At 37.0% G+C, this 22,727-nt stretch overlaps 1 protein-coding gene across 1 annotated transcript in view; it reads right to left on the reverse strand.

Moving 5' to 3' along the window:
• Positions 1–9,627: 9,627 nt before the first annotated feature.
• The window catches only part of ST6GALNAC3 (ST6 N-acetylgalactosaminide alpha-2,6-sialyltransferase 3), a 583,353-nt gene continuing 570,253 nt past the window's right edge, over positions 9,628–22,727 (reverse strand). The window contains exon 6 of the transcript XR_005200830.1: positions 9,628–9,637. The gene's annotated coding sequence lies outside the window, so the exon portion shown is untranslated. The remainder of the gene's footprint in view (positions 9,638–22,727) is intronic.

Below are 22,727 nucleotides of genomic sequence, written 5' to 3' on the forward strand. Positions count from 1 at the left end.
ACCCTTTTAAACAACCAGATCTCCTGGGAACTCAGAAAGCTCACTTATCACCAAGGAGATGGCCCAAGCCATTTATGAGGAATCTGCCCCCATGATCCAAACACCTCCCACTAGCCCCAACCTGCAACAATGGGGATTGCATTTCAACCTGAGATTTGGGTAGGGACCAATATCCACACTCTGTGGGTCAGGTACCAGTTCTCTGTTTTTCTTCACTTTAGGAAATCAATTTCAAAGCTCTTCTAAGATCTTTCTTACTGGGGTTAGGATTAGAAGGTAGAACATTTCCCCAAAGAATGGCGTGGGAACTCAAACAAGGCAATGGCTTTCTCCAAAGAAATTTCTTAACCAATTTTCCCCCCAAATTCTCTCTTCATCCTCTGAAGGATCTTTCATATTCTCTTTCTGTGGTGAGGGGTTGAGGGGGCTCAAGATCCCTGGTAAATTGTCTTTTGGTGAAAATTTGTCCATTTCATCTTAAATGCTTAATATATAGGCATTAATTTGTTCATATTATTCTTTAACTAACTTTTTGCCATCTGTAAGGTCTGCAATGTTATCCCCTTTTACTCTTTGATCCTGGCAACTTGTGTCTTCTATTCATTGATAAGACTCACAAATCAAAACAGCCTAGCAATATTTGTCTTTTAAAGTAACCAACTTTTGGCTATGTTGATTTTTCAATTGCTTTTTTCATGTTACTGAACACAGTTTGTTAAAACCTCTCAGTAGGATTGTGAACTTGTTCACGTCTCATTTTATTTGTCAGTTTTCACTCTGTATATTTATTTTGAGGCTCTGTTATTAGGTGAATACAAATTTAAAACTGCTATTTCTGTTTGCTAGATTGGTCATTTTATCATGAAAAAGTAATTCTTTTTTTTTTTTTGCCTTCAAGTCTATTTTGATATTGTTCCAGCTATGTCACCTGTCTCTAGTGTTTGCATGGTGTATTTGGTTTTTCCTGTGTTCACCTATTCTGTATACTTATCTTTAAGGTGTATCTCCTACAAAAAAATATATTTTGTGTATGTCATTATTTGTCACATATCCTATTTCATTTATTTCCTGATATGTTGAAGCCTGAAACTACCACCTTACTGTTTTGATTGTATTTGTTCCATTTATTTTACATTTCTGGATCTATACTTGGTTGCCTTCTTTTGGATTAAGATTTACTACCTATTACTACATATTATCATTTTGGATAGCTTGTTGGATGTTTAATCTTTTATTTTTTTAATTTTTAGCGATTACCTCAAGATTACAATTAATGTTTGACTTTAAAATCTAGTATCAATTTCTACTTTCACCATTTCCTGGATGAAAGAAGGAATTTGGAATTCAATTCAAAAAGGAATTTGGAAAACTTTAACTCCGTTTACCCTCCTCATGCCTACTAGTTATTATGTCATACCTCTGTTGAACATATATTTAAAATTCTACCAATTTATCATTTCTATTGTTTTATGTCATTAATATTTACTTACATATGAATCTTTTTAATTGCTCTTTACTGCTTCCTACATCACATTGTTTCCAGTTGTGACATGTTATCTTATGCCTCAAGAAATTATGTGACATTTATTTTAACACAGGTTTACTGGTGAAAAATTAATTTGTGTGAAAATTTCTTTGTTTTGACTTCATATTTACAGGATATCATTGCTAATTGTAAAATTCAAGGTTGGCAACTTTGGAAATGGTGTTACATTATCTTCTGATTTAATCATTTCTGTTGAGAAGCCAGCTGTCTGTATAATGGTAGCTCCGTTGAAATTAATGTATCTTTTTTCTTCTAGATGCTTTTGGGATTTTCTCTTTGCACTTGTTTTTTCCCAGTTGTAGTAGGAAGTGCCTACGTGTTGTTTTCTTTGCATTTTCTTTCTTAGAATTTAAAGTACTTCTTGAATCTATGGCTTGATGTTTTTCTTGTTTCAGAAAATTATTTGGCCAAATATATTGAAATATTCTGTCTACTTCATCTAAAACTTCAATAGAAAGTATGTTAATCTTTTCTTCGTATTTCAAAGCCTAAATATTCACTACTGACCTATCTTTTAGTTCACCTTTTAGTCTTCTCTTTAGCTATGTCTAGTCAGCTATGAAACTCATCTACTGAGTTCTAATTTTCCATTTTTGAAGTTTTCAGTCATAGAATTTCTTTTTGATTTTTTAGTTATCTGCTGAATTTTTTTCTGGCTGTATTTTTTCTTGAATATACAAGCCACAGTAATTTTTAATAAATGATAACTTCAGTATTTATATTTCCCATAGCTTCATTATCATTGTTTTATTGTCTGCTATTTACTTTGTTCATTTATTCTACTAGTCTGCATAGTAGGTTTTTACGTATTTACTTTTTAGATTTTGTGGGTCTTTTTGTATATGAAAAAAATACAGAAATAACTTGGTTCTGGTTGATATTATTTTCTTTCAGAGAGGGTTTAATTTTTCTTGGCAGGCAGTTAGGCTGGGGGCAGGTCAGTTTCAGACTCATATGATTAGAATGTTGGTTCATGTGGGCTAGTTTCTGTCTTGTTAGCCTTTCTTCTATTGAGTAGTCCTTCAAGGGTCCTTTAACTGAAAGCTGTGAATGTTTTCCAGATCTGCTCTCTTTGTTGGACTTGAACTTGAACGTTTTTCTCCCTATCCTTATGAGACTGCTAAGAACACTGGTTAGCATTCCAGGCTCTGGGGGCTGCTTACAAATCAGCAAGTGCTTTGAAGGGAAACGCAGAACTAAATGTCAGGCTCACCTCCTTGCACTTCCCTTCTCTGAGAACCTTGGCTCTTAATATCCTTGTTTCTTCATGGCTCCCTGGTGTTTTCCAACAGATTTTTTGGGGTTCATATTTTATCCATGCTTCTCAGTTGTTCTTGGCAGTAAAGGTTAGTCTTATACCAGTTAATATGCCATCACTGGGATCAGAAACTCTTATTGAGCTTTTCAATTGTAACTTTTGATGTATACATCCTATCTTTACTAGTAGGTGGTAAATTCCTAGAAGGTAGGTATATTTTTTATTTGCAAGACCTTGCCTTACAAATATATACATATATTTACTAACTGAATTAATACTTTTTTATTGGATGTCTTCCATTGTAAGAAATAATGCTGAACTCAATTTTTTCACAAGTTAAAATTTCTAACATAAAATGCTATCGAAGAATCATTGTGATAAATGAATATAGACTCAGAAAAGTGAACCAGCTAAACTACATCAAAGCTTTAAAATAATGTCAAAAGAGTCAGATACAGAAATTCTGAAAACCTTTAACTCCCCAGGATTTATTCATTCTACATGAAATAGGTGTTCTCCTGGTGACACTTTGATCCAACAGCCTCGTGTTGTCAGAGTTTAGAAGCCTTACGGTCTCAAAGTGCTCCTCTGATTTTTATCCAAAACTATAATCAGGTTTTGATCCATTTTAGAAAAGAGGCCTGATCTCTGGAGTACAGTGGCAGCCATGGTGCCAGAGGAATCGCCGTGCATAGACCAAAGGCCCAGTGAGGGGTAAACAACTGATAAATGCGCAGCTGCAAATGTTTGGCTACTTCCTTCTTCCTTTTCTTTGATTACTTGACATAATGATATTTATTTCTAGTCTTTTTAATAGCAGTTTTAAAATTGTCATTTATTTCAGAAAGATTTTTTAGTGTTTATTATGGACTAGCAGGCAGATACTAGGGCTGGTGGATGCAAAGAGGGATAAGAAAAATATTAAATACAACCCTTGTTTCCAAAAAAAAACCCTTGTTTTCATCTCTTTCTGTCTCGTGTGTGTGTGTGTGTGTGTGTGTGTGTGTGTGTGTGTGTGAGAGAGAGAGAGAGAGAGAGAGAGAGTATGTATGATGAAGACAGTAAATAGTCTAGACATAAAGAAATCAGAGCCAGCTTCCAAATTCCAGATTGAAGCCTCGCTGTGGAAAATATATGGTTATTGAATGAAGAAATTGATTTCAAGAAAATTGTTAGAGTCTAGCTTCTGATTGCTGCAGAAACTACTTAGCTCTGAGTTGCTTTCAATTGAAGTCACAGAAGATGGTAAGTTAGGTTAACAGGATTTGGCAAAGGTTATTTCCAAACAAAGACACCTCCAAATTTCTGCCTATTCTTGTCAATGCAGAAGAGATTTTGAGATTCCAACAGACAGGAAGATTTGGGAACTCACAGTTTCTAAAATAGCAGTTTTAATCTGAGTTGGACAGTCCAGAAAATATGGACAGGGGAACTCTTTCTGGGGATTATGAGACTGTAGCCAGGTTCAGAAAAGAAAGCTCCACACTTCAGCCCACCCCTAACCATCAGTCCTAGAAATCTGATCTAGGAGAGAGTCTTACTGCCTTAGATTGAATGGTTTTATAACAGTTGAGTGGATTATTTGATGTGGTTGGTCTGCAGATATAATGTCTGACTTATTAAATCTTTTATTTTACCAGGGAAGAAGAAGAACAATGGTGGTAAGCACTTCTTTTTTTTTTTTTTTTTTAGACAAAGTCTTGTTCTGTCACCCAGACTGGAGTGCAGTGTCATGATCTCGACTCACTGCAAACTCCACCTCCTGGGTTCAGGCAATTATCCTGCCTCAGCCTCCTAGCTGCGATTACAGGTACCTGCCATCATGGCTAATTTTTTTTATTTTTGTAGAGACAGTGTTTTACCATGTTGGCCAGGCGGTCTTGAACTCCTGACCTCAGGTGATCCACCGGCTTTGTCCTCCCAAAAGGTTGGGATTACAGGCATGAGCCACCATGCCTGGCCAGCACTTCTTTTTGAACTCACTGATGAAATCATTCTAACAATGTTTTTACTGTCCAAACTGAGGACTATAGTGTTTTGATAATTAAGAGAAAGCATTTCGTTAAATTAGTCCTTCTTTGTCCTGTATTTATTGAGTACACAATGTGTCTACTGCTTTTATGAGCTTACTGGGGACTCATAAATGAAAGATTCTGTTATTTACAATAGTTCTGACTGCTAGTAATAGAAAACCTCAAAATAATAGGCCAGCATGTTGCCTATTACCAGGTAATTTCTGCTGTCTGTGTTGTCATGGTCCAAGTTGGCATACATGTTCCTAGGACAAAGTAAAAGGACAAAGGAGGGGTGTCAGTTGTCCAGTTTTTACTTTTTGTTATGGTTATTTCAGTTACATACAATAAAATTCACTTCTGTGTTTTAAGTTTCAACACATATTTAGATTTGTGTAACCACCACTGTAAATAGGATGCAGAATGATCCCATGATCCACCAGATTCCTTCATGCTGCTCTTTTGGAGTCACTGCCTAACCCACCCAACTCCTGGCTACCACTGACCTGTTTCTCCAACCCTATAATTTTGCCTTTTCAAGAATATTATATACATAGAATTATACAGTACTGAATTCTTTCCTATGGCATAATGCATTTGAGATTTATCCATGCTATTATGTGAATGACAGGTCATTCCTTTTTACTGAAGAGTAATATTTCATTGTGTGGCTGTACCACAATTAATTCACTGACCTATTGAATATTCATGTACAGGTTTTTGTTCTGAACATAATTATTTTCTTAAGTGCATGGGAGTAAGATTGCCAGGCTATAGGGTGAATATATATCTAATATTATAAAAAATGGCCGAACTGTTTCCAATGTGGCTGTACCATCTTGTATTCTTTTCTACAATGTGTAGTGACATATGTGATGGTTAATATTGAGTGCCAACTTGATTGGATTGAAAGCTGCAAAGTATTGTTCCTGGGTGTGTCTGGGCATGTTGCCAAAGGAGATTGACCTTTGAGTCAGTGGACTGAGAGCGGCAGACCCTCAATTTGGGTGGGCACCATCTAATCAGCTGCCAGCATAAACGCAGACATGAAAAGAGCAGACTGACTGAGTCTTCTGGCCTCCATCTTTCTCCTATGCTGGATGCTTCCTGCCCTCAAACATCAGACTCCAAGTTCTTCAGCTTTTGGAATCTTGGACTGACACCAGTCATTTGGCAGGAGCTCTTCAGTCAACAGACTGAAGGCTGCACTATCAGTTTCCCTACTTTTGAGGTTTGTGACTTAGACTGGCTTCCTGGCTCCTCAGCTTGCAGACGGCCTATCATGGGACTTCACCTTGAGATCGTGTGAGTCAATTCTCCTAATAAGTTCCCCTTCATATGTTCATCTATCCTATTAGATCTGTTCCTTTAGATAACCCTAATACAATGTAAAATTATTTCAGCATATTTGTTGAAAATACTATCCATTCTTTATTAAATTGCCTTTGTATCTTTGATAAAACTCAATTCAACTTATGTATATGGGATTATTTCTAGATTTCCAATTCTGTTCTATTGATTTATTATGTCTATGCTTTCATCAATACCACACTGTTTTGATTAATATAGCTTTATAGTGAGTTTTAAATTTGGTAGTATAATTCTTCTAACTTTGTTCTTTTTCAAAACGATTTTTGTCCAGTGTAGTTCCTTTACTTTCCATAAGATTTTAGAATCAGCTAGTCTATATGTACAATAAAATATAGACTAGGAATGTTATTTATACTTCTTAAATATATAAATGTCCTTAAAAGGATAGTTTGGAAAAAGGAGTAACCAGTGTCTTGCTTGCAAGACATAAAATAATGTGACATACTCATGAAGAATTGTCTTCCCAAATTTATCCCTAAATATTTCTTTTTTGTTTTTGTAGCTATTATAAATGGTCCTTCTTTTCTTTAGTTTTTAATTGTTTGTTGTCCATATATATATATATATATATATATATATACACACACACACACACACACAAATGGCTTGTGTATGCTGATTTTCTTCCCTATAACATTCCTAATGTTCATAATTAGTTCTAGAATTTCTTTTGTTTTGTAGATTTGTTGGAACTTTCTACATAAACAATCTAGTAATCTAGGAATAGGGAGAGCTGTGTTATTTTTGTTCCCTTATTATACCTTTTATTTCTGTTCCTTGTCTTATTGCACTGGCTAGAACTTCTAACACAGTGATAAATAGTATTGATGAAAGAAGCCATCCTTTTCTTGCTACAAAATGTAGAAGAAAAGCATCCAGCCTTTCACCATTCAATGTAATATTAGGTTGTCAGTTTTTAGTAGATGTCATATTTCATACAGATTTAAAGAATCCCTTTCTCTACTTTCTTTCTCTCTGTGATTTCTGTCATACACTCTGGCTCTCAGAGGCACATTTTTCTGATATCCCGTCCAGACACTCAGGCTGTTGGCCTCCCTGGGTTGCACTGCCCTTCCCTCAATTGGGTCTACCTTGAAGTGGAGAATTCAGAGAAAAGAACCTTCAGTGCCATTCTGCCACTGCCACCAGACTATAGAGATGCTGCTTCATTACTGTGGCTCTGTCCTGCAGGGGCTTGCTCTTCTGGTCCTCTGATTGAAGAAAGAAAGAATTTTTATTAGAGATTTATCTGACCATGCACGATGTACTATTCTGGGATTTTGGACACCCTAGAGTGTAATCCAGGAGAGACGAGAAGAAAAAAAAACCCACAAAAACAAAAATCAGGAACTTATTGCTATATGGGACATTCTTCAAATTTTTGCTTCTATCCCCAGTCTGTCATTATTTATTTTTCAAAGTTATCAGACACTTCCTTTAATTTTCTTTTCTAAGAATTTTAGCTGGAATTAATAGGAGATAGGATGGATTGCGCCAGCTTCTTAAATGAAGGCAGAAAACTGCAAGCTATCCCTCTTTTCTTTGAGACAGAGTCTCGCTCTGTCACCAGGCTGGAGTGCAGTGGCACGATGTTGGCTCACTGCAACCTCCATCTCTCTGCAATTGCTTTGCCTCAGTCTCCCGTGTAGCAGAGATTACAGGCACATACCACCAGACCGAGCTATTTTTTTCATATTTTTAGTAGAGACAGGGTTTTGCCATGTTGGCCAGGCTGGTCTCAAACTCCTGACCTAAGGCAATCTGCTGGCCTCAGCCTCCTAAAGTGCTGGGATTACAGGTATGAGCCACCGTGCCTGACCGGCCGGATTAAGGAGCTACTTCATGGTTGTACAACACTCATGCTTACACTTCACTGACCAGAACTTAATAATAAGACCATATCCACTTGCCAGATGCATGACTATACGTTCAGCCAAAAAGTAGAGGCTCTGGCCATATGGAAGGTAAAGCTCTGGACTTATCTTCAAAAATTACAAGGTCTAACATAGAAGATAGGCATGAAAATAATCTGTTACACTGTTATATTGTAAGTGCTATATGAGAAATTTGTCCTTATGAGCATAGTTTCTACACTGGGGTCTCTGGGTGCTTTAAGGGAAGTCATGCAGATCCTAAAACTATTGGAATATTTTGAGAAACTTAACAAATGTTATATGCTTTACCTTTGATTTGGGTTCTAAAAGCGAATAAAGCATGGCACTGCTTTCTTTTGGGCTGGAATTCTATTAATTCAATTAGTAATTCTTATTTTCTCATTCTAATGAGAAGTTTAGAATAGTAAAATTGCTGTTATAAGACGTGAAAAACAAATTACTTGTTTCATAATAAATGCAACGTAGTAGACAATATCTTTCAAAACATGGAGTCTCATATCATTGGTAGATTTTCTTAGTCTATATTCTTGTGACAGTAGATAGCCAAATAATAAAAATCCAATTAAGTTCTTAGACAGTTTGAAACAAAAAAGAACAGGGACATTTATTGGCGAATGTAACTGGGAAAAACATTCTTGAAAAAGCATCAGTCACAATTTTTTGTTGGGGGAGGTTCAAAAGATCACCAGCTCTTTGTCTCTTCACTTCTTTGTAGCATAGGCATTTTTACCGTTTAGGGCAAGATAGCTGTTGGCCAGATAGGCTGTTAACATAATATCCTCATAGTAATATCACTGGGAAGAGCCAGTTCTTCCTCCAAAAATCTATGCATCCATCACAGGGAAGGAATATGATTGTTCATGCTTGTGATAGAAGCCCATTCCCACAGATCCCCATGGCCAATATGATATGGTAAGTTTAATGCATCCTGGATTATAGAACCACTTTTACGACCATATTTTGTTACGAGATGAAGAGAGGAAGAAAAGAATGTATTTTGGAGAAAGAAAACTAACAGCTACTCAATACTAATAAGTGCAATAAGAAACATTACACCTAAAGTTAGTTTCCTATGTTTTCTTTTGGTTGGGTCTCTTATTTTTCATGCCTAGACTTTCCATCAAGTTTTTCATTTGTTAGAGGTCATGAAAGAAGTTTCTGAAATTGTTATCTATAATATATTCTAAACTTAAGTTTCTTCTTTCTGTCAAGAGTTATGAATTGTCACTTTGTATCCATAAATCAGGGATACTTTCTGTCATTAAAGCCAGAAGGGAAATCTCAATTTTATTTTAGCCATAGGTGGTGGAGATCTGAAGCTATTTTATTTTTTTTCTCTATCCCTTTGCCACATTCCAGCTGTGATATAGATAACCTAGTACCAGACTTGAGAACTAATTTAAAATATAGTTTCCTACTTTAAAAAAAATTCCCAAACTATTTTCACTTAAACTTTCAACAGTCATTTAGTAAATATTTGTTAAATGAGTAAATGAATGGTTGGTGCCTAATAAATACTATTAATTCAGAATATCAAATATCAAAATGATATTTCCTTTCTATATACATTGATGTACGTGTTTCAACCTAAGTTTAAAATTTCATTTCAGCTTCTTCTTCTTTTTTTCTAGCCTGTGACTTATGCATTTCTGGAAACAGTATTACTGACATCATATCAATTTTTAAAACTTGAATGCATTTCTCATTCCTTCTGTCTTTCCATCATCTCAGACCCTATTCAGTGCCAACATGTCTGGGATTCTAAATTCACAATGTGTTTGTTCCTGTTTGGGAAGCCAAATTACAAACAACTCACATACATTTAGCAACAGATTTTAATTTTTTAACTGTCAATAAAGATTGAATGAACACACTTTTATTCCTACCTACTCATTCTTATTTACTTCCTTTCACCACCATGACCTCTACTGTAAATGTGTAATCAACTTGCATATCCCCTATCCAAAATGCTTGGGATCAAAAGTGTTTAAAATCTTAGATTTTTGAATATGTGCATTTTACTTACTGGTTGAGCGCCCTTAACATGAATATCTGAAATAAAAATGCTCCAATGAGCAAGTTCTTTGAGTATCATGTCAACATTCAAAAAGTTTCCAATTTTGGAGCATTTCAGATGTCAGATTTTTGTATCAGGGATACTTAACCTGTATTCTTTTTTACTGGTTATTTGCATGCTTTTAAAGAGGTAACTTTTCAAAGTCCCCTTTTCCCCCTAATGATTTCTGTTTTCCATGCAAAGTCAATTACATAAGGTTATTTCTAACTGGATTCATTCTCTTCTGGCTATAGACTTGATTTATTACAACTGTATATTTTGATTGTTTTGGACATGAAGAACTATGGAAACTTTGCTAATAAACATCAAGATGGAAAGCGAAGACATCAGTATTCTATCCTCTCCTTTTTACTGAGTATGTAAAATGCACATACCTTTTCTCAGATTCAAATGTCTTATTGCAAAGGCTTTTTTACCTCTTCTAGGCAGAGATGGTACTACAGCTTGAATGTGTTTCCTAAATTCACGGTTTGGAAGTTTGATTTCCAATGTAACAGCATTGGGAGGTGGGGACTAACAAGAGGTGATGGTATCAGGAGGGTGGAGTCCTCATGAGTGGATGAATATTGTCACCGAAGTAGTGGGTTAGCTATAAGAAGAGTGGGTTGTTATAAAAAGAGGTCTGCCCCTGCTTTCTCTTTTGCATGCTTACTTCCACCTTCAGCCCTTCCACCATGGATGACCCTTGCCAGATGCTCTTGTACTTCCCAGCCTCCAAAAGCATGAGCCAAATAAATACCTGTTCTTTATAAACTACCTGTCTCAGGTATTCTGTTATAGAACAGAAAACAAACTAAAACAAAACAGTTCGTACCTAGAAGTGGGTTGTTACTCTAACAGATACCTGAGAATGTTAAGTGGCTTTGGAATTGGATAATGGGTGAAGGCTGAAAGACTTTGGAGGAATACGCTAGAAAACATCCATACTGCAGTGAATAAAGTGTTAAAGGCAGTTCTGGTGAAGGCTCAGAAGACACTAGAACTAGAGAGAGCCTGAGTCTACTTATAGATGTTAAGTGGCCATGACCAGAATGCTGGTAGAACTATGGACAGGAAAGGCCTTTCTGATGAAGTCTCAGAGCGAAATGAGGAAGAAGGTGTTGGAAACTAGATTAAAGGTCATCTTGTTATAAAGGTACAAAGAACTTGGCTGAATTGTGTCTGTGTCCTAGGACTTTATGAAATACAGAACTTAAGAGTATGATGAACTAGAACATCTAGTGGAAGAGCTATCTGATCAGCCAAGCATTCCGGCTACTGCATAGTTACTTTTCACCATATACAGTGACATGCAAGAGGAAAAAATAACAGCAAAATTTTTAATTAAAAAGAAGCAGAGGCCAGGCGCGGTGGCTCATGCCTGTAATCCTAGCACTTTGAGAGGCCGAGGTGGGCGGATCATGAGGTCAGGAGACCGATACCATCCTGGCCAACATGGTGAGACCCCGTCTCTATGAAAAATACAAAAATTAGCTGGGCATGGCAGCATGTGTCTGTAATCCCAGCTACTCAGGAGGCTGATGCAGGAGAATCGCTTGAACCCGGGAGGCAGAGGTTGCAGTGAACTGAGATCATGCCACTGCACTCCAGCGTGGCGAGAAAGCTAGACTCTGTCTTAAAAAAAAAGTTTGGAAAACTTTTATATGACCAAGTGACCCGTTGTTAAAGAGATTAATATGGCTAGAAGGAAGCCAGGTGCTATTAGTAAAGACAAGGAGAGAAAGATCCTGAAGGCATTTCTAAGATCTTCCAGGCTACCCTTCTATTATAGGCTCAGACCTCTAAGAGGGCAGAATGGTTTTGGGAAATGGATCCAGGAAGACCTTCAAGAACTTGCTGGCCAGGGATACCTCAAGACTTTGCTACCCGCATTCTGATGAAGCACTCTTTGGCGGTTCTAGCTGCACCTCGAGAAGGCTCAGGTGTAACTCAACATGCTGCTCCAGAAGATACAAGCTGTAAGCCTTGGTGGTAATTCTGTAGGCATAGATTCCTCTATCCGGATTACAAATAATGTTGCAGAAAGGCTGGGGCCCTAGGTAGAGACATGCCACAGGGGCAAAGCAGACACAAGGAGTCTCCAGCCAGGGGAATGCCCAGAGGTTCTGTAGGGTCAGTGCCACTGCCAAAACCACGGATCTGTAGGGCCACCACCATGCAACTCTAACTGATGAAAGCTATTGAGCAGACTGAACCCGGTGAAGCCTTAGGGGTGAGGCTGTCTGAGGTTTTGAGTGCCCAGTCCACAACTCCCCAGTGCATCCAGGATGTGGGACGTGGAATCAAAAAAGATTATTTTTCATCTTTAAGACTTAATGTTGTTTTCTCTGTGGAGTTTCAGACTTATTTGGTAACCAACTATCCCTCTTTTCTGGCCCATTTCTCCCTTTTGGAATGGAAATGTCTGTCTTGTGCCTGTCTCACTATTGTATTTTGGAAGTAGATAACTTGTTTTGATTCCATAAGCTCATAGCTGGAAAGTCTTTGCCTCAAAGTGAATCATGCTTTGAGTCTTACCCATATCTGATTTGAATGAGTCTTTGGACTTTTGAGTTGAAACTGAATGAGTTAAGATTTGAGGGCTATTAGGATGGAATGAATGTATTTTGCATTATGAGGACATATATTTTGTGTGCTGGGGAAGAATCCTATTTTTATGTGTCTCCCAAATTCATGTGTTGGAAACACAATCCTCATTGCAACAATGTTGGGAGGTGAGGCCTAAGAGGAGGTAACTGGTCGTGAGAGCAGAGCCTCCATGAAGATTAAAGTCATCTCTAAGGGAGAAGGTTAGTTACACAGAGAGAGGGTTGTTTTAAAAGGGAGCCAACTCCTGCTTTCTCTCTAGCATGCCCAGTTCCTGCTTCTGCCTTCTGCCATGGAATGACTCTCACCAGAGGCCTAGGTCATGCTCTTGGATTTCCCAGCCTCCAAAACTAAGAGCAAAATAAATTTCTATTATTTACAAACTACCCAATCTTGTGTATTCTGTTTTAACAAGAGAAAACAGACTAAGACAGAAGAGAGGTAGGTAGCTTATAAGATATCCCCCTCTCCAACTATCCTGACTTCTGGTATTGTGTGATTCTCTCTCCCTGAGTTACTTGCCTCTGACCGATAAAATAAATCAATATTGAAGGGATGTCATGTCCATGATTTGATTACAAGAGGTTATAATTTTTATCTTGCTAGAATATCCTCTCCTTTGGTGACTTTAATGAAGCCAGTTGCCATAATGTGATCTGTCCCAACAGAGGCCCACATAGCAAAGAGCTAATCACAGCCTCTAGCTAACAGCCATCAAGGAATTGAACATGACCGAAACCACATGTGCTCAAAAGGGAATCCTTCCATGGTTGAGCTTTCAGATGAAATGTCAGCCTTAGTTAATACTTTGCTGCTTTGTGAGACACCACAAAGAAGAGAACCCATAGGAACCATACCTGTATTACTGACTTGTAGAAACTGTGGTGTAATGAATACATACATTTAAGCTGCTATATTTGTGATAATTAACTACACAGCTAGTGCTCGACTTACGACCATGGTCAAGACCACGGACTGGTCGTAACACGATTTGGTCGTAAGTTGAGTGGGTTATATGTACAATTGAAATGGTGCACGTGGAGATGGTAGTGCTGCCGGAAGCTGGTCCGCACTGTTGTACGCCCAGCTGGGCAACGTTTGCGCTGCCAGACGCGGAGCAGTCGTGGCTAGTGATTGTGGTCGTAAGTTGCATAGGTGGTAAGTCGATCAATACCTGTAACTAACAGAGATGGCTACTTTTTCTTTTCTGGTTTTATGGCATTTCTGTACATATTTCTATCATACCACTTATCACATCCTATTCATTTTGTAGATGACTCCCAAGTTTAAATCTTTAAGATAAACCTATCTTTTGAGATTTATAAGTGAATCTGACTCCCACCTTTAAATCTTTAAGGTAAACCTATCTTCTGAGCTTTGTAAGTAAATCTTCACTTCAGTGTCCTATAAGTGCTTCAAGCTGAACATATCTAAAACTTAACTCATCTTTAGCTGTTTCTTCTACTACACTTTTTCTATCAAATAATAGTAGCAATGTCTGCCCAGCTCTTCAAGCCAAAAACATATGAATTGTCCTTAGTTTCTTTCTCCTTCCTGTGATCCTTCTAAACGGCAAATCCGATATAATACTCTTTTGTTTAAAACCTTTCCACGCTTTTGCTGCACTGCTCTTATAAATAAAGTTGAAACTCTGTATTAGAGCCAGTAAGGCTTGAGTGATCTGACCTCTGATTTAAATGGCTTATCTCTAACCACCACCTTCCACCTCTCACCTCAGTGGTTTTCCTCTGCATTAGCCCATTTTTGCATTGCCATAAAAAATTACCTGAAATTAGGTAATTTATGAAGAAAAGAGGTTTAATTGGCTCACAGTTCTGCAGGCTGTACAGGAAGCATGGTATGGCATCTGCTCAGCTTCTTCAGAGGCCTCAAGGAGCTTTTACTCCTGGCGGAAGACAAAGCAGGAGCAGGCATGTCACATGCCCAGAGTAAGAGCAAGAGAGAAAACTGGCGGAGGAGGGGAAGGTGCCATGTACTTAAACAGCCAGATCTCCTGAGAACTGTCGCTATTGTGAGGACAGCACCAGGCCATGAGGGATCTGGCCACGTGACCCAAACATCTCCCACCAGTCTCCACCTCCAAGACTGACATTACATCTTATCATGAGATCGGGAGGGGTCATCCAAACTATACCATCCTCCAACCAGTCATTCTAGAAGTCTTTCAAATTCCGGAACTTGTCATGCTTTCTTTCTTTATTAAGACTCCCTGTATTATTCCATTCTTTGTCCATGCTTGGCCTTTTTTACCTCCCTTTTGCTCTATTCATTTCCACTCATTATGCTGATCTCAGTTTAAATTAACTTGGCCAAGGAAGTCTATGTTGGGAATCTCGAGTTGTGTGCCTACCCAGCGATGCTGGGTTGCCTAACTACTCAACCTCATTTGTGTTAAGACTTCTTCTATGAGACAATATCCCCAAAACATTTGTATTTCTCCCATCCCAGCACTTATTCCATTGTTTAGAAATGCCTATTTAATTGTATCTCTCATTACACTGTAAACGCCACAAAAGCAGGAGTTTTGGCAGTGAATCCTTTATACCTAGAAGAGTGTTCAGTTCTAATTTGTACTTCCTGTTCACTCTGGTGTTATCTTGTCATGTGCTTATTGGCTATTTGTGCATCTTCTCTTATGCAGTGTTTATTCAAATTGTGCACTTTTAATTAAGGTGTTTGTCTCCTAATTGTTGAATTTTAAGATCTATCTGTCTCTCTATCTCACTATCTATCATTATCATCTGTTGGATACGAGTCCTTCATCTCCTATGCATATTACAAATTTTTTCCAGTCTGTGGCTGGCTTTATCATTTTCTTAATAGTCTCTCTCAAAAAGGAGTTTTAAAATTTGATGAAATCTCATTTATCAATATTTTTTCTTTCATGATTTTTGCTTTTTGTCCTAGGAAATGTTTGCCTACCCCAAATCATGAAGATTTTATCCTTTGTTTTTATTATAGGTTCATCTTTTATGTTAGTTAAGTTATCCATGTCACATTAATTTTTCATTTTTCTTTTCATACAGATTCTAGTTTTTTCAGCAACATTTGTCAAAAGACTATTTTTCCCATTGAATTATTTTGCCATTTCTATAAAAAATCAATTAAAGTAAATCAATCAAATATGTATTTATTTCTGGACTCTAGGTTACAGAAATGACCAGAGCTCATGAGATCATGTAGGTGAGCAAGTCAGCTAATATGTGAAGACAGAGACTGACTAGCAAAGAATATTAGACTGCAGCAGAAACTGAGAAGAGACAGGGAAGAGTACTGCTTTATGATCTTGCAAGTAGCCATCTTTTCTTCCTTTATTCTTCTTGTCTACCTGGAGTAAATCACCTACAATGTAGGACAATAATTTTTTTTTCTGGGACCTAATGGATTACTTCCAGAAAGACATAGCTAGATTATTTAGAACACGGGATCCATTTAATAAAATACAAGAGTGTGACTCCTCTATTACATTTTCTTTGGGGGACAGGTAAACGTTGGGACAGGTGCATTTTATGATTTTAGCTTTCATGGTGTGCTTCTTGGCCCTGCTGAAGTCTCCAATTAGATGCATATAGCTATCATTACATTAGAAAATTTTCATTCAAGCACTCTAGATAAGTATAGATGAAACTGTCATAAGAAAAGGCATAATCAGGGTAATTCACATTCATGGTAACTCCTAAAGCTGAGAGTGAATGCATATCAAGAATAATAATACAAGACTAATTGATCTACACGGATAAAAGGGATAAAATGGATCCATATTTGCGCCTACATTGGTTTCACATCATATGCTATTTGAATTCACCGCTCACTTTAAAATGTCTTTGAAAGGTGCTATTTGTTCAATGAATACATTTTAAAATAGTACTAGAGCCTTGTCTGAACCCTGTAGCCCCTAGCAGATTCCAGAGAAGATAGAAGAATTCTGAGCATTTTACTATATGATAAAGGTTTTCATTTCATTTGTCAAAAATAAGCCCTATATTTTCAAATAAATATTGCTCTTCTACAAGACACTACTGTCAGGGATCCTCACGTTGTGTTAGATGAAAGCATCTTTATGTCTTGGCACTGTCTTCTGTATTAACCATTTCTATAAGGCATTGCTGATAGCAGTTCAAAATGCACTTCCTGAAATCCAGCATGTACTGTACCATCCTGAGAGTCTAAACCACCTTATAGGTATAGTTGAACACTACTTGTACATACAATGCAATGATCATTTTAATATCAGAATCATTGTGTCCTTATGCTTCTTAGGCTTTTGTATTACATGTAACATTTTTTGTTTGCATCACTTTTGCGGCCATTACCTTGTTCTGAGTCATCTTGTAGTTATTTGGAAGTTTTATTTTTTAAAATTCATTAGTAAACTTAAATATAAATACTGCATTCTACATATCTCTGTATTCTCCAAAGCTTTAATAAAGTACCATGAATTTGATTATATTTAAAGTATATTTGTTGAGATGATAGTTTTGCATATATATCAATAAAGACCAGGATGAATTCCTTAAATATATATAAATCATATTATCAACCTTTCTTTCTAGTTACGTTGCCAGGAACACAATTAAGCTCATGAACTATCCAATTCTCAGTAATGAGAAGACAGGTTTGACAGTGTGGGATGGTTAAAATGCTTAATGTTCAATTAGTCTTCTTGGATTAAGTCTAGTAAAGGAAAAGGTAGGCAATTTAAAGTTGTATTATGGAGAATATTATTTTACAAAAATCTTAAGAGGGCAATTTGAAAAGGACATTGATTGCTCTAAACTTAAAATATCCAAGGCATCATTTTGAAACTACAAAGACCAGATAAAAGGGTTATAAATACACTGAAAGTGAATAGTACAGACTAGAAAACTGAAAAATGCAACAAAATTCGATATGAAGAATTTATTTAATCTAGCAGAAATAGGAAAAGGTGGACAATATAAATGACTCCTAAATCTACAGTGACATCCATTATCACAAATTACCAACATGAGAAATGCTGCAATACTAAATGTAATTTTCTTGAGTCATTACATTTCAAGTACATATCACATAGCTAGTATATAAAAATATGGATGTATAAAATGTGAATGAATTTTCCCCACTGGGAAGCAAAAGAACTTATACCTTTTTGTGAGGCGTTATGAGAATGAAGTCAGCAATCAGCGGTAGTAGAGCTGGGGGGTGGTGGTGGGGAGGTTGTCAAGGAGAAGGGAGTGTGTGTGTGCGTGTGTGTGTGTGTGTGTGTGTGTGTGTGTGTGTGTGAGTGTATACCTACCGTTAATTGAATGCACTTCCAGAACTTGGGAACCAGCTCTGAATATGAACTAGGTGAAATTTTCTATCATCAGAAATAACCTTTTTTACGAAATGGCTTCTGAATATGCTTCTGCTAAGACAAGGGTAAACATTTTAGTAAATTTTTTTTTTTTTTAAAGCTTCAGAGTTGCATCCTGTTTCACAGAAGGTGCACTTTGGAAGGGACCTAGGTGGTCATTGAGTTCAACTAGCTACATAAACACATGAATTATTGAAAAGTGCAGTGATCTATCTGCAAATACTTAACACAGTTTCATTCATCCTAGAATTCCACTCTCTAATTTTGAACTATTGTAAATACTCTCCTGAGATAAAATCCATATTCTCATATATTGGCTCTATTATGTCCAATAGACTTGATAGAGTTTAAAACTAATGTTGCACCTGCATTAATGCCTTTTAAGTATTTTCGTTATCTCTAAAACATTCTAGTAATCTGGCTGTTTCAAACTCCTAGTGTAATATAATTTCTAGTTTCCTCATAATCCTGGTTGCTTTCAACTTGTTCCCTCTCTTTTGAAAGAATTCTCAATTGTCTGTTTCTTTATATTGTGGTGACTTCTACTGCAATAGAAACTGGACAAAGTATAAGAAGAGCTTATTCATGTAAGAAGACGTGTTCGCTTTCTATAAATATGCAAAATTTTAAATTTCCATAGTAATCGGTTAAATGCTAATTAAAAGAAGACAACCTTGTTTTGCATACATAAAGTCGGCAAGGTTGAAGTGCCCCATCATTTTTGGCAAGGGTTCAGGGAAGCAGCCACCACACTATGCTGATGCAATGAAAGAAAAAAGAATCAGAGAAATGTTCAAAAATTCATTAACAAAACTGTTTAGCATATAAAGAAAAGTGACAAGGAGGAAATCGTTAAATAGCTTAGGGCACAATGTAGCTACTGAATATGCTTTAGGATACTTTAATGACTTTGAGAAAATGCTTGTAATTCTTTATTTAGAAGACACAGCAGGCTATAAAACAAAATTATATATGTATTTTGATCGATAACAACTATAGAAAAATACTGAATGAATAGTGGGCAGTGCAATAATAGGTATCCTACTTTTCTGTCCTCAATGTTTTTGACAAAGAAAATACATTATCTGTCCATTCACTCACTGGAAAAAAACAAGTTTTGCCAGGCATGGTGGCTCACGCCTGTAATCCCAACTCTTTCGGAGGCCGAGGCAGGTGAATCACTAGAGGACAGACGTTCGAGACCAGTCTCACCAACATGGGGAAACCCCATTTCTACAGAAAATACAAAAATTAGCTGTGTGTGGTGGCGCATGCCTGTAATTCCAGCTAGACAGGAGGCTGAGGCAGGAGAATGGCTTGAATCCAGGAGGTGGAGGCTGCAGTAAGCCAAGATTGCACCACTGCACTCCAGCCTGGGACACAGAATGAGCCTCTATCTCAAAAACAAAAAACAAAAAACGTGTTTTACAAATAATTCCAGAAGTTTTCTGATCAGTCCTGAACCTTGCTGTTTTGTTCTTAGACTCATCTGCATGTATCAGGGTCATGGTGACCTTTTCATTGCTATTATCTTCTATTACAGTGTTCTAAAACCTCCAAATATTTTTCATGACTACTGCTATTAAGTCATGCTCCTGTCTTTTCAAGCCTTTTTGTTTGTTTTTACATTTGTTCCTATCAAATTTCATTTGATTTTGTTGAGTCCATATGTTGTGCTGTTAAAAGTTTTCATTTTTTTCTGTTGCTCTTTATTGAACAGCCAGGCACAGTTATGCATATTTCGCTGATTCATTTGCATGACGTTAGTGTCCTCATCCAACATTAATGTTGTTTTATCCGTCAAAGACTGTGGAGTATTCCCCTCACCGTTTTTTTTTTTTTTTTTTTTTTTTGTTTTTAACTAGGAAGGAAACTCATCATAATCAGCATCACCAAAAGACGTGTTGTCCAAACCATTTTAATTTGAAGGAAAACTACCATTGACTAAGGAAGACCTTTCCAAGTAAATCTGATTGTATATATTCTACTTCTGGAGAAATGTAGACATTTGTAGGAAAATTATTTTGAAAGATTATACAGATATTTAAGTGATTTTATAATCATGGAAAATGGCATATTTGAAAAGTGTTATCAATATAGAACAAGAACTCTCAAGAATGCATGGCGTAAGGTGATGCTGGCGTACACCATATGATTGTATTAGTCAAAAATTTTGCCCAGGGACTTAGGGACAGTGAGAGTCACCACTCTGATTAAACTAAACAATTTATCCCTGTAAAGCACCACAGAATATTTTTTTTCATGAATTACAACTCTTAGAAAGAGATTTAAACCTATGTCATTTACCAACTAGGCACTAAAGTTTCTTGTCCTTAAAAGAAATTTCAATTGATCTGAAAGAAGGTAAACATTGGCAGATTCTCTTCTCTAATTATATTGTTTGTAGAGTCCAGCTAATCTCCCTCAATGGACAAACTAAGAAAATTTATATGCTAACATGCGAAATACTTTCCCCAAGGTAGCAAATAGTTTCCTATTAGGTGAAAAAGAACTCTAGGATGCAAAATTCTATTAGTGTTAAGGGAGAAGGATTCCTAGATATCTTAAAGAAAATGATGTCAAAGAGTAGAAAGTCTTGGGAAGTGAAGAAGAGTGAGGGAGAGAATGAATATAAGGTTATCTTTTCATAGAAGTATGCCCTGTGATGTGGTGTGTCTAGTCTTTTAAAGGCATATTAGTACCTTTATTAAGTTTATATGCCAATTTTAACAAAGAAAAAAGATGGATGAGAGAAATTCCTAAATTTAAGATTCAAGAAATAGCAATTATATTTGATACAGTAAAAAATATACGCAGTACTGCATAGTACTGAAGACCAAAGGAGAGTTGAAAAAGAAAAGGCTAATCTCTATGACATCTTGCAAGGGAAATAGGCACAAAAAGAAGGGGTTAATCAGAGGTGAGGGCGCATCCATCCTACTTTAACCATAGATCACTAAGACCTTAAAACACATTTTACTTCTATTGTGGGTAGAGTTCAGTCCCTTAAAAGTTTCTCGTGTACCAGTTTCTCTCTTGCTTCCTTGGGCAAAAGAAACCATATTCTCTCTTCTTGATATAATATACCCCAGAACAATATATTGTTTCTTAGTTTATTCCTGTTCAGGTGTAGGTACTTATATCTATATACAACTTTTTTTTCCTCAAGTGTTTCTAGTGCTTGTACAAGGATTATCAAAACAACTCACCCATAGAGTTGCACAAAACTCAGTGTTTTCTTTTTTAGCTGTATGTCATCATGACTAAGAATATCATGTCAGAAACAGCTACATGTTCATCAAACTCTTTTCCTATACATTTACGCAGCATTGCCCATCCCAGGCCACATGAGTGAGGCTGGCCAATAGAACGTAGGTGGAGTGATATACTGTACATCACTTCCAGACTTGCCCATAAAACCTTCCAACACAAGATCTCTCTTGCTGTTTCCTCTTTAGCAGGCCAAACAGAGAGGACTCAAAGGACCTGGAGGAAGCCAAAGCCACGTGATGGAAGGTGCCTTTGTCTCTGAGTCACCCTTGGAAACAAGTTGTTGGAGAGGAACATCTATGTAGAATTCATGTTTTGGAGAGAAACAAATCTTATTCTGTTAAGCTACTGAAATTTGGGGGGTTATTGGCTATATCTGTTAGCCTCCCCCAAATAGGTATGGACTCTGGGCCAAACTGCCTTGGTTCCAATGTCATTTCATCAAAAGCTGTGTGATCATGGGCAAGCTATTTAATTTCTCTAGTGCTTCAATTTCCTTATATGTGAGATGGTGATAGTAACATTACGTACCTTACAGAATATTGGTGGAACCGAATGAGATGTACAGCCTTTTAATAAGCCTGGCATAGGCTGGGTGTGGTGGCTCATGCCTGTAATCCCAGCACTTTGGGAGGCCAAGGCGGGCGGATCACAAGGTCAAGAGATCGAGACCATCCTGGCCAACATGGTGAAACCCTGTCTCTACTAAAAATACAAAAAAATTAGCTGGGCGTGGTGGCGTGTGCCTGTAGTCCCAGCTACTCAGGAGGCTGAGGTAGGAGAATTGCTTGAACCCAGGATGCAGAGGTTGCAGTGAGCTGAGGTCACGCCATTGCACTCCAGCCTGGCGCCTGGTGATGGAGTGAGACTCTGTCTCAAAAAAAAAAAAAAAAAGCCTGGCATATAAGAAGTTATTATTTCTGAAGATGACTCTCATTTTGAGATCATTTCCAAATACGGATCTCTTACAGAGTTGGATAGATAACTCTAAGCTGATTTGTTAAAAGAAAAATTATCCCAATTTGACATTCAACTGTAAGAGTATTGATTTTTGCAGAAAGAAAATAAGAGCCGAGGAAGAAGGAAAGTAAGAAATAAGGAAGAGAGGAAAGAAGGAAGACTTCTTCCTTTTATACAGCTTATGTGCTAACCCAACTTTGTTAATATGTCTGGCATAGCAAAAAAGGAAACATATGTCAGCATCAGGTAGTTAATATGGACAAAGCAAATTCCAAAGGCTGACCAGCATTTTATCTTGTTATTGTTTATAATAGTATCCTGGATATGTTTCTGCCTTGGATATCAAGTATATTAAAAATCCCAGGCCCTTTTTTTTCCCCCTCTGGCTTTGTTACC

Source organism: Cebus imitator, unplaced genomic scaffold (genome assembly GCF_001604975.1).
Source record: "Cebus imitator isolate Cc_AM_T3 unplaced genomic scaffold, Cebus_imitator-1.0 Scaffold3, whole genome shotgun sequence".
NCBI classification, from domain to species: Eukaryota; Metazoa; Chordata; class Mammalia; order Primates; family Cebidae; genus Cebus; species Cebus imitator.